Raw genomic sequence first — 12,217 nt, forward strand, 5'->3', positions numbered from 1 at the left:
TCTAGAGGTGGTGGTGATGATGAGATGATGGTTGAGCAACAGCAGCAGCAGCAGGAGTGATGCTCCTTGTTTTATCTTTCTTTATGGTCGTTGGTTTTAGATGTTGGTAGCATTGTTAGATGTTGGTAGTTGTTTTCGTTGAGACTTGGTTTATGGACTTGTATTGTTGACCATAAGGCCGGATTTGATATTGTGACCTTGTTGCAGGATGTTGGGAGTCGGGGAGTCATCCCGACTCGAGTTATATGACGACTATGTATATGTATGTTGATTTATGACAAGTTTTATAAGGCAATTTGGCCTGTAGGTACTCGACAGAGTACCCCGTACTCTATCGAGTAGCTGCAGGAAAGAGAGATAAAAAGCATTCTGATCTTTGGGCTACTCGATCGAGTAGCCAAGACTCTCGATTGAGTAGCATGGCACTCGATCGAGTATCATTACATACTCGATCGAGTAGCACTGTTACAGGAGGTTTTCGAAAATTAAAAGTGTGCAATTGTTTTATAATTGCAAGTTTGATGTTTAATGTAGTTATTAGTGCGTAGTAACACCTATGAACCGTTAAGTTCATATGTTGGAAGTCAAGTTTCGGTTTTACATGTATATTTGTAAAAAGTAGTGAAGTGGTGACGGTTTCTTGTTGTTTTAATATTACATATGCCATATTACTATTGATCCATTGAAGTTACATCTCTTCATACGTTTGTGCATATGATAGTAACGTGCTTTATCGACGGCGGCTAGTTATTCCGGTGGTTTGTGTATGATTTATAATTTAACGAGTATATGCTTAGCGAGTAATGTCCATAATAAATAATATGTTTCTAATTCATGTTATGAATCAAGTAATAAGTAGTATGTGTTGTAATTTTGGTGGTGAACTTCGGGGACGAAGTTCCTTTTTAGAGGGGAAGAGTAATGTCGCAAAATAAAAAGACTGATTTTGAAGTTATGTTGTTATTCGTTTACAATGTTCTGTTGTTTAATTACTAAATTTTCTATTACTTTGATCACATTGCTTATATGAAGTGTAAGTGGTTACTTTAGTTCATTGAAGTGAATGTGATAGTATGTTTTAAAGGACGGTCATAAAGAGATAGTTGTGGTGCAATGTGTCGTAATAGAATCGCGTTGTTGAGTAACAGGGTGGTATTAGTTGTGCAACATGAAGTTGATATGAGATATGTTTCGGGTTGATAGTTGTTATTATATGAGGGGTGATCGTTGTTTGTGATGGTTCGTATTGCGAGGCTGATGTTTTATATAGGATAGTTTGTAAGAGTTGATGTATACATATAGAGTGACAGTTGATGATGACAATGTTTGCATGATAGTTGTAAGAGTCGATTTGAATAGAGCGTTAGACGGTGATGATGATGACATGGGGGATGGTATTTCCGGAGAGTAATGACTTGAGTAGGAAGAATGTTGATGGCGTGTTTTTCCGTGTCTTGGGCGTTGAGTTAGGTGAGTTGAACTTCGGGGACAAAGTTCTTTTTAAGGGGGAAAGACTGTAATACCCGCCCTTTTAGAGACCCTTTGACCAGCGTTGACTGACCTTGGGAGCGGAAATAGTCTTAGAAGTGCGTGCCAAAAATATCTTGGGTTACGTGTTAAGGGTGGTACTCGATAGAGTAGAGGCTACTCGATCGAGTAGCTAGGTTACTCGATCAAGTAGGGGGCCACTCGATCGAGTATGTTGGGTACTCGATCGAGTATCGAGTTTTCAGCGAGGGTTTTTAATCGCGTTTTGTTAAATCCGCAATTCATTTCCGCCACTTTCCTCCTACCCTTTGGTCGCCTCTTTCCCTTCCCTTCACCGCAAAACCTCCATGGAAACCCTTTGAAGGTCCTTGTGCCGTAGGAGAGCGTAGCTTGAGTCGGGTAGCGGTCTTTTGCCGGGTTTCTCCTTATAGGTATGTCATAATCATCATCTGTATCCTCATCTTTGTAGTTAGGGTTTGCTTGGTAGTAATTGATGTTGTGTTGTGGCTATAGGCATTGCTTGATTGCTGGATATGTCATGTGTTGGCATGGATTGGTTGCAGTTGCTTAAAGGTAGGTTCGCCTACTCAGTTTCTGTGGATAGTCTAGTGTGTCGATTATCGTATCATTATTGTTGTGTTGTCGTGGCATTGTGTGGCAGCGTATAGGCTGTAGTTGGTTAATACATACAGGTTGTTGGTTGTTGCGTCGCAGCTGTCTGTGTATTGTTTGTCTCTGGTTCGCGAGGCGCGTCCTCGGCTGAGTGGGGTCACTTGCGGGAGTGGCTTCACGCCCTAGTTTTGCCCTTCGTGGAACCCGCCACGGAAGGGGATGTGCACATTAATGGACAGGGTTATCGCTCGTATGATGAGCGGGGATTTGGTGGGTACGGCTGCGGTCCCCCACTGGCAGGGCTGGTCCAGTGGACAGTCGGTGACAGAGGTTGATTGGATTATTGTTATTGTGTGTGAGACTGTTAGCGTTGTGTCGTGTTGATAGCTATGTTGTTGTTGTCGTATCTTATCTCGGTACTGACCTTGTGTGGTTGTTTTGTTTGTTATGTGTCTGCCGTGATCCCTTATGGTGAGCAGTCGGTCTTAGCAGGTGTTGATGTTGTTGATAGCTGGAGTCCGGGCAGGGATGAGTCCTCACGAGATTTGTTAGCATTAGAGTGTAGCTTTGAGTTGTATCTTTATATCGTTTGTTGGTTTAAATCACTTGTAATATAACATAATAGTTCTCTCATCGACATTTTATTATTACTATCCTCGGGCAACCGAGACGGTAACGCCCTTATATGCAAAGGAAGGCCTAGTTAAGGCTCCTCTGAATATGGGGGTGTTACAATAATGCTGTTATTTGTATGGCAGAGAACGACGAAGTCTATGCGTTTAAGCAGCGTAGACAAGGTAGTCATTCCTATGGCAACCACAGTGGGGCTTACCCAAGCTTTACCCCACCTGCGCAACAACCGACACATGTGCCGCCACATCCGTTTCAGCAACGAGGCTATCAAAAGCCTCCATTTGTTTGGCCGCCGCAACAACAAACTCCCCCTTCGCTAAAAAGAATGAAGAGATTGCTGAATTGACATCTATAGTGAAGACACTTGCGCTGCAAGCGCAAGAGATTATGCAAGCTAAAGATGACATTATCAAGAGACTTGGGACTCATTTGGCTCAAGTAATTGCCGAGCGAACTTTTAGGCAACCTGAGACGGTATATGTTATTCATACCGGGAGCGGTCCTCCCTGTGAAGGACCTGAGATGCCTATAATGATGCTGGATTTTCAGTCTTGGAGGATAATGCAACTGTTCGGGGGAAGGCGTCTTTTGACGAAAAAGTGATTAATTCACGAGATGTACTCGATCGGCCGGTTTCAGATGGTCTATCAAGTGAATTTGCTGAAGAAGTGCTCGATCGAGGGGAAAAATGTGATCGATCGAGCAGTGAGGAAAACAGGCCTTTCGATCGAGCACCCCAAATTGCTCGATCGAGCAAAAATGTTGAGAAAAGCCCTCGATCGATTAGTGAAGTTGCTCGATCGAGCACTATTGATGCTGAAATTGTTAATTCGTCGCCTAAATATAATTTGGACGATAAATATGAAAATAAGGATAATCCCTATAGGCCCCAAATTCCATTTCCAGAGAGGCTACGGAGGACAAAAGAGGAACAACAATTCGGCAGATTTGTCGATCTTTTGGAAAGTCTTAAAAGTTAATATTCCGTTTGCCGAGCTACTCACCCAGGTACCCTCTTACTCAAAATTTATGAAAGAAATACTTTTACGTAAGAGGAATGTAGATAAAGTTGAAACGGTGGCTCTGACTGAGGAGGGCTCTGCACTTCTTCAGAATAAAACTCCACCGAAATTAGCTGACCCAGGTAGTTTTTCTATACCATGTCATATAGGGACCCACCTAATTGACAATGCTTTATGTGACTTAGGTGATAGTGTCAGTGTCTTACCTGTATCGCTTGCTAAGAGATTAGGTTTGACCAAGTTTCAGTGCACTAGCATGACCGTTCAGATGACCGACCGTTCTTTATCAGGGCCTTTAGGAGTTTTAGAAGATGTACCTATTAGGATCGGGAGGTTCTTTATTCCCATCGACTTTGTTGTCTTAGACATACCCGAGGACACAATACCCCTATTATTTTAGGGAGACCATTTTTGCACACTGCTGGTGCAATTGTAGATGTCGGGGCTAGGACACTTACCTTTCAGGTAGGAGGGGAGGACTTGGTTTTTACCCAGTCTAGTATACGCAGGGCACCTATGCAAGTCATGCCCTGTAATGTTATCCCTTCTGTAGAACCCGATGGGGTTCCTTCTAATCCTTCTGTTGTGTCACATATTGTTGTTGATTTACCTCCACCCCAGTTTGGGAGCAAGTTGGAGGAATATCTTTCTGTTACTCTTTCTACAGGTCTTGACAGGTTGGAAGACCCAGAAGGCAGTCATGGTACGTTGAGTTTGGAGACTGGAACAGTAAGAATTGATGACCCGGGTGGAGGTTTGGAAGGGCTATGCCATATAAGAAGAAAGCGAGCGAGGAAGCAAAAGGTGGGAGCCATGACGCTGCAAGGAGTTGTTGTTCTCCGGTTGATGCGATGGTGTGGAGGCCTAAAGTCAAGCTCATGGACGCCGAGGGGACTTCGTTCAGTCAGAAGCCTTGTTATGGAAAATTTAGCGGCTTTGGAAGATGATGAGGAGAAGGTCGAGCTGGGACCTATCTGAAACTAGCGCTGACCGGGAGGCAACTCGGAGTTTAAAACTTTTCAGTTGTTTTTCAAACATTTCATTTTTTGTTGGGTGTTTAATAATTAGTTTAGGACGAATATTGACTGCGGATTTTTGGTTTGCCACTGGTATTTTTGTGGGATATACTTTTATATGCTTTCCAGATCGTAGCGGACAAGTGCTAAGACACGGGGATACGTGCCATAGAGAGGAAATTCGATCGAACATTTTTAATGCTCGATCGAACAGATTGCCCAAGTAAAGCCCTCGATCGAGTACTTCACCCTATCGATCGAGTGCTTTGTTTTCTCGATCGAGTTCGGTTGTTTTGATTCGCGTCTAGTGACGTTGTTATGAAGCTATTAGCGACCTCCCTTGTTGCTGGCTGGTTTGGGGAGGTCCCTACTTCGCGTATCTTGTAAGTTTTCTGCGGCTTTGCTCTTCTTTTCAGTTTGCGTTTCCTTTCCCTATTTTGAGTACAATGAGGGCATTGTACAGTTTGGTTTGGGGAGGGTATATGCATCCATATCTGGGTCTGCATTTTGTTTTTATTGCATTTCCGTATGCATTGTTTTTCATTTCAAAAATCAAAAATTCAAAAAATTAAAAATTTCGAAAAATAAAAAAATTCACGTTTATTTTTGCATTTAGGCTGAGTCGGAATGGTGTATTTCAATGATGAAATTGCACTACTTTTAGTCATTTTGCTTAAGCCTTGCATAAACTATTCATCTTTTTAGCATTGTCTTATTGCATAATCTACGAGTTTATGTTAAATATTAGCTGAACGAATAGACTTGACCTGAAATTTTGCCAACCTACTTATAAATTCTAAGGATTAGAGCCTTAAAATTGGTGTTATTCATGACCAGTTTCATGTAGGATTAACTCCCCCAAGCTAACCTCTTGCTTGTCCCTAAGCAAGAAACCATATCCCATCAAACGCAATATCCCAAAACAAGCTAAGCATAATGATTTTAAAACTCGAAGCAACATGGGCAATGGAATAATGCAAAAACATGGATAAGATTTACATGACGGCGTAGCACGAAAGACTTTGAATAAACTTTTAAACTCTTGCATGATCTTTTGACTTATGTACTCTCACAGGGCACTCAAACTCATTTATATGTGAAAGGATATTTGTGTGTGAAAACACTCACTTATCCTCGACTCATGAGAATATGCCCGCAATCTAATATGGTAATCAATCCAAAACTAATAAGCCAAAACAATCAAGTGCAAGCATGTAAAAGAAGCCAAATGGCTGGGTAGGAAGAAGGCAATATGTAATGGGTAAGAAAGGGGAACAAATGAATTATGGATTGTGGAGCTAATATCAAGCTAGCAGCAACCAAATGTAAGAATGCTCAATCCCAATTCTAATCCCAAATTACAATACGAATCATAAGTAAACTCTCCAAAATATGTGAATGAGATGCATGAGAGTTTTTCACATCAACTTCTTCTTCTCTTTTCTTTCAAATCATACTTCTTTTTTCATTTTCTTTCATGCTTTTTTCATTTCTTTTTTTTTTCATTCTTTTTTTTTTCTTTTTTTCCTCATCATTTTTTCAATTCTTTCCATTTTATTTTTTTTCCACTTTTTCTCATTTCTTATTCAAGAGCATTAAGATCAAGCTAACAATGATATTTCAAGATAAAATAAATCCCAATTGAGCACCCAAACTCAACTAATCAAAGCTACTAGCTCAACAAGGTAGACAATATTTATATGTGGCTAGGGATCAATTTTGTGACGGGGTTCAAAAAGGCAAATTTAATCATGTGAATGGCTCCAAAATGCTAACAACATATGAATGCATGCTTATAAAGAGATGAAATGAAGACCATACTTGTGCGTTTTGATGAAACACACACCATAAGGAGACACCTACACTCACCTAAGATATACCGGATATGGATGCATCGGTCTAAAGAGGCTCTACCTTACAATTTTGTAGCTTGTCAATAGTCAAGATCAAGCCTATTCGATTCATTTTCCATCTCCCACCTACTATGTCAAGACATCCCCATGTAGCAAAATCCATCAAATAAGAATAAATAATTAGCTTTAAGCTGTCATTAGGATAAGCAAGAGGGAAAGTAGGCCAAAAGCAAGCAAAAACACACAAAGTACTCTCAAAATTTTCAAATTTTCTATATGCAAACTACACTACATGCAAATGCAAATGCAATCTCCCCCCAAGCTAAACAAAACATTGTCCCCAATGTGCCAACATGTAAATCTCCCAACGAAACCATAAAAATGGCTCAAAGCACATAAACAAGAAGGATAAAGGGTCATATTTAATGGGTTGCAAGAAATTAAACTAAAATACAAAGGAAAGAATACTTACTAAACTAGCTAGCTTCCCCCCAAGCTAGCATAAACATGGGGGATTCGAGAGTGATTGTAATGAAGAAATGAAGAAAGTAGAGTAAGATAGTAGGTACCTTAATCGTGCAAATGATAGAAATGAAGATAGGACATTTTCCTTTATCAAAATTAAAGCCATAAAAACGAGATACCCATGACCCCGATCGGGGACACCCAACCCCGATCAAGGGTTGGCCAAGTCCACGGCTTTTGACTTTCCTTCTTATTTCCTTTTGTTTCATTTCCCGAAATTTGAAAGTTACGACCCCGAACGGGGTCATATGCATGGGGTTGCGTGCCAACTTCAAAAATTCCTTCTACTCTTCTTCAATCACCTAAAAAGCATAACTCAAATAACTAATTAGTTTAGAAATTTATTACTAATTCTATGAAAACAATAAAATGCTCAAAAATTAAAAACAAAACAAAAATAAACGAGTTTTTCGAATGGATCCTCCATTGTCCTCTAAAAACCATGTCAACGCCCTTAAAAGTAAATCATATTCCTGCGCATGAGCAATACACGAGAATATATAAGCAATTGATAAGATAAAAGCATGAAAGATCAAAGGCAACAAAGAATTAATCTTATCAAAATGCTTAGGAGAGATTTCATAGAAAACCACCGTACTACTCCACTCGTCAGTAAGAGATGGAGCATCATGCTTAAGACCATGAAACAAATTATTAGGGCACAACATATCATCATAAACGGTCTCAATTGGGTGGTATGAAAACTCTAAACGGTAGGACTTATGGGAATTGGGGGGGTGCATCCCACTTAACCTCTATATTAGCATCACTAAGTCCTCCATCAACTTCGAATTGGTCAACTACATCCCATGTGAAAGGATTTTCAAAGGTATCACATGCCTCAGGTAAAACCTCATCTGTTTCACTATGGTCGGGCTCAAGCTTATCCATGGCACGTGTATCAACTATCTCCTCCACGAAATGGTAAATTGGAAAGACAATAGGGGGCATTTCAATAATGAAAGTCGGTCCATTCTCATCGTCATCTAATAATTCAAAATGGTTAGGATCAAAAGACTCACATTGGGAGGTTGGGAGAGCATGAGGAGAGAAAATAATCTCACATTGGCTTGCTTCCTTTTGAGAAAATTGTTCCAAACGAGCTTGAAGCACTTTGAGCTCCTCTTGCATGCGCCAAACATTGTATTGGCGTGATATCTCCCGCAATTGACTTTGGCTAGCCATGAAATCAAAGAAGTGCCAAAGTTCCAGCCCAACCATGTAGTAGACACTCCCATTACTCAAATTTAAAGCTTTTTCTTGGTCCTCAAAATTCATGCCATTAAGCGCGAATTGAACAATGTAATCCCCATCAACGACATGTCCAAGAGAGGAGACTATCGCAAAAGTAGTCGAATCGGGCAAGATAGTCATAAAAAGGCTCATGTTTGAGTTGTGGGACGAAATCGTAATTCATTATGTAAGGCCTAGCTTTATTACCTACAAAATAGGCACTAAAACTACAAAGAAACCGTAAGAAGATCTCAAGGAACAAGTGTTCCTCGAGACAAAATAAAACAAGATAAATTCAACAACTAAAAACAAACAAACAAAACCGTATCCCCGGCAATGGCGCCAAAATTTGATAGGCTATCACACACCTATGCAAAGATAATATTTATACCCTAGCAAAACAAATGAATGTAGTTCGTAGGGGTCGAACCACAGAGAGACGGGCGTTGTTAAACAAGTTGCTATGGATTGAATTCTATCTCGGTAGGTTAACGATTGATTGATTGGTTTGGTTTGATGTAATGATAAAACAATAATAAAGAAAATGTCTAGGGAGGTTGGGTCACACATGCAAATTATGTAAATGCTTAAATTAAACATATGAGTTGATGAATCGTTAATTGTTTAGGCTTAGAGACAGCCACCTCACGATATTAGTGTCAACCATAGACCGAATCCTAGAGAAACTCTCGTTTATGACTAGGTCGTCCTACTACACATGCTTAGTCTAATCTGATTCCATGCCTCTCGACTTATAGAATGGATTAAAAAACTTAATAAATGAATAAGGCCTTTTAGACAAAGATTAAACGTGGCGGCGCAAACATGTGATAGAAACAATGAAACGATATTATAACATCCTAGTTTATCATGTTACAAATACTTTTTATGCATGGCTCCCTTCATCCTTAGACAAATGAAACTACTCTAACATGATGAAAATGCAAACTAAACTAATGACAAATGAAATGATGAACTTAATGAAAATATGAATAGGAATACCTTGCAATGGAAATGAAAATGGAACTTGGAAGAACAATACTTGAAATGTAAATTGTAAATGAACTTGAATGGAAATTATATTGAAATGCTTAAGGTAAAATGTTTGTAACATAAAACTAAAAGTAATTCTAAACTAAACTAAACTAAACTAAAGACTAAACTAACCTAAGACTTAGAGAGAATATTATGTGAAAAATGTATATGGAATGGTGTGTAAAGGTGTGTCGAGTCCCCTTTATATAGGACTCAAGTTGAAACGTAAATAACCCAAAATCACACGTCCCCGATCGAGGACAGGCCACCCCGATCGGGGTTACCACTATCCGGGTAATTCCCAATTAATGCATGATTAAAGTCTTGTGGAATCCAATGTTTGTTGTTAATGTGCCTTTAATCTCCGGTTTTAAGGTCCTTTTAGCATCTTATGAAGCATCCCATGTTGAGCATCCTAAGAGCTTTGTATGGACTTTGCATTTGGGCTTGACTTCCTTTGACTTTGATTTCCACTCTTTTCAATCCACAACATTTGTTCATGCAAGTCCAAGCATCACTTCAAGTTGGTCCATCTTACTTCTTTGTTAGCCAAGCTTCTAGTTTACTTGCAAATGTGTAAGATTAAGCTCCTAAAAGCTCATATACCTACAAAATGTGGCGAAGCATGCAAAATACAACTAGGAAGCAATATTAGCTCAAAAATACTAAGTTTAGTGCATAGTGACATACAAAATGGAGCTAAAATATGGGGTTCAAGTGTATATAAAATGGACTTATCAGAGTGTGAGTAGTTACTCCTTACATAACATGTATCATTAAAATGCATAAGTATGAAATTCAATTGCTTTTTACCTGCGTACATTCGGGTTAGTGGTTGGTGTCACATGCAAGGAGGTGCTTACTTTCCCTTTTCTTCCATTTTTACCCATTAACTCCACATTTAGCCAAATTTGCCTTTTGACCCTTAACTACATCCCAAACATAGGCTGCCTTGTCAAGCTAGTTTGGATTATTTTTGCGGTATATTGGTTTTTGTGCCGAATTTGGTTTGTATTGTAAAGTCGGAAGTTGGTAATTTGGAGAAGGAGGATGTTGAAAAAAGAAATGAAAAAAAATGAAAAATTGAAAAGAAGAAAAAAGAAGAAAGAGAAAAATCAGAAAAAACCGAGTAAGAAGAAAAGAATGGAAAAAGTTTGAACGTTGTCGGTTTGCTCCTATGTATCATTATATCTTTTGAGGAGTCGATATTATTCGGCTTAGTGAGTTTTTATGCAAATCAAAGGCATTTGTGCTTATTTTTGGATATGGATTTGAAGTGGATATGGTACATTTGGCTTTGTTTAGGTAGCTGGCTTGTCTATTACCCTCACATATCCAAATGTTTTTGCCCTTCTTACCCATTACCTCACTTTTCCATACTTTTGTAATCCCCCGGCTGTGAGGAGACCTTGTTTGGTTGGAATGTATGTGTACGGTAACTAGAATTGTCTATCATACTATATTGCATGCATACTTATGTGGGTCATAGTTAGGGGAGCGACTTCTTATTCTTTCTCTCTTACATATATTTGCTTACCCTTTTCTTCATGAGAGAAGAGTGACCCATAAGAGTCCATTATCAAAGGTCTTGCAAGGTAGACGGTTCAGCTTTATTATAAACATCCTATAACTCGTTTGCATTTGAAAGTTTTGCTATAAGTGTTAGTTTGTTTGCATTAAATTGGTTTAAGTAGACGATTTGTAGCTGGCTCTGAGTTTTTATTCTGTTCCATTAGTTAGTTGCATATAGTTTGTTTGGGTACAAGCAAAGGTTTGGTTTGGGGAGATTTGATGCGTGCATTTTATATAGTCTTTTTTAGCCTTATTTGCACGTATTTCTATGTGATTCCCGTAGTTTTAGGCTACGAAATGCCCCGAATAGTCTACTTTGATTCGTTTGGCTTTAATTGCAGGAATGGACCTAAAAGAAGCAGAATGGAGCCTTTTACTGTCCCTTTAGCTCTCATTTAGGATGTGGAAGAATTGGAGCGAGAATACTACTGTCTCGGGATACGTGAAGTCATCTTGGAAAGCTGAGATCATACGTCATATGGCTGATTCAGTGGCATACCCATTAATCGAGAGCTTTTGCTGACTTGTCTGCTCGATCGAGATCTTTTGAATGGTGAACAGTCCTCGATCGAATCCCTGCTGTATTTGATCGAGAGGTGGCAAATTGGTGTACCTCGATCGAGTAGATTAAGTACTCGATCGAGAGGTTTTTGCTAGGAGATGTTTGATCGAGTAGTTTGGATGTGCTCGATCGAACACTTTGCTATCTGATGCGGGATTTTCTTGCGTGAACCTATTTATTTTGATATTTTAAGTTACGTGTTTAGGGAATAAAATATCTTTTCTATATAAAGGAAAGACATAATTAGGTTTAGGTGATCTCATCTTTTACCCTTAATCACTCAGTTTTTCTGTCATTAATTTTGAATCTCGTTCGACGTTGCTTCTATATTTCCGGATCTCAACTTTTGTAATTTCCTTTCTCTCTTTTATTCAAGTATTATTTCTCTTTTGCACACTTTAATTCTTGTATTTAATTTTTGTTATTTATTAGTATTGTTATTAAGTTCATGCAATTTCTCCTTATTCATCTTAATATCATGTTTAGCATAGTTTATTCAATTGTTGTTGTTTTATTTATCATCATGCATATATATAGCTAATTCCTCTATTGCTAGGATTAGGAGAGCCATGATAGTAAAACAATGATGCGATAATTAGTTTAGGAGGTTTTTAATGTGAGAATTGTTTTATAGCAATATAACAGTAATTATTAGGTTGAATGCAT

The sequence above is a fragment of the Silene latifolia genome, chromosome 7 (assembly GCF_048544455.1).
Source record: "Silene latifolia isolate original U9 population chromosome 7, ASM4854445v1, whole genome shotgun sequence".
Classification (NCBI taxonomy): domain Eukaryota; kingdom Viridiplantae; phylum Streptophyta; class Magnoliopsida; order Caryophyllales; family Caryophyllaceae; genus Silene; species Silene latifolia.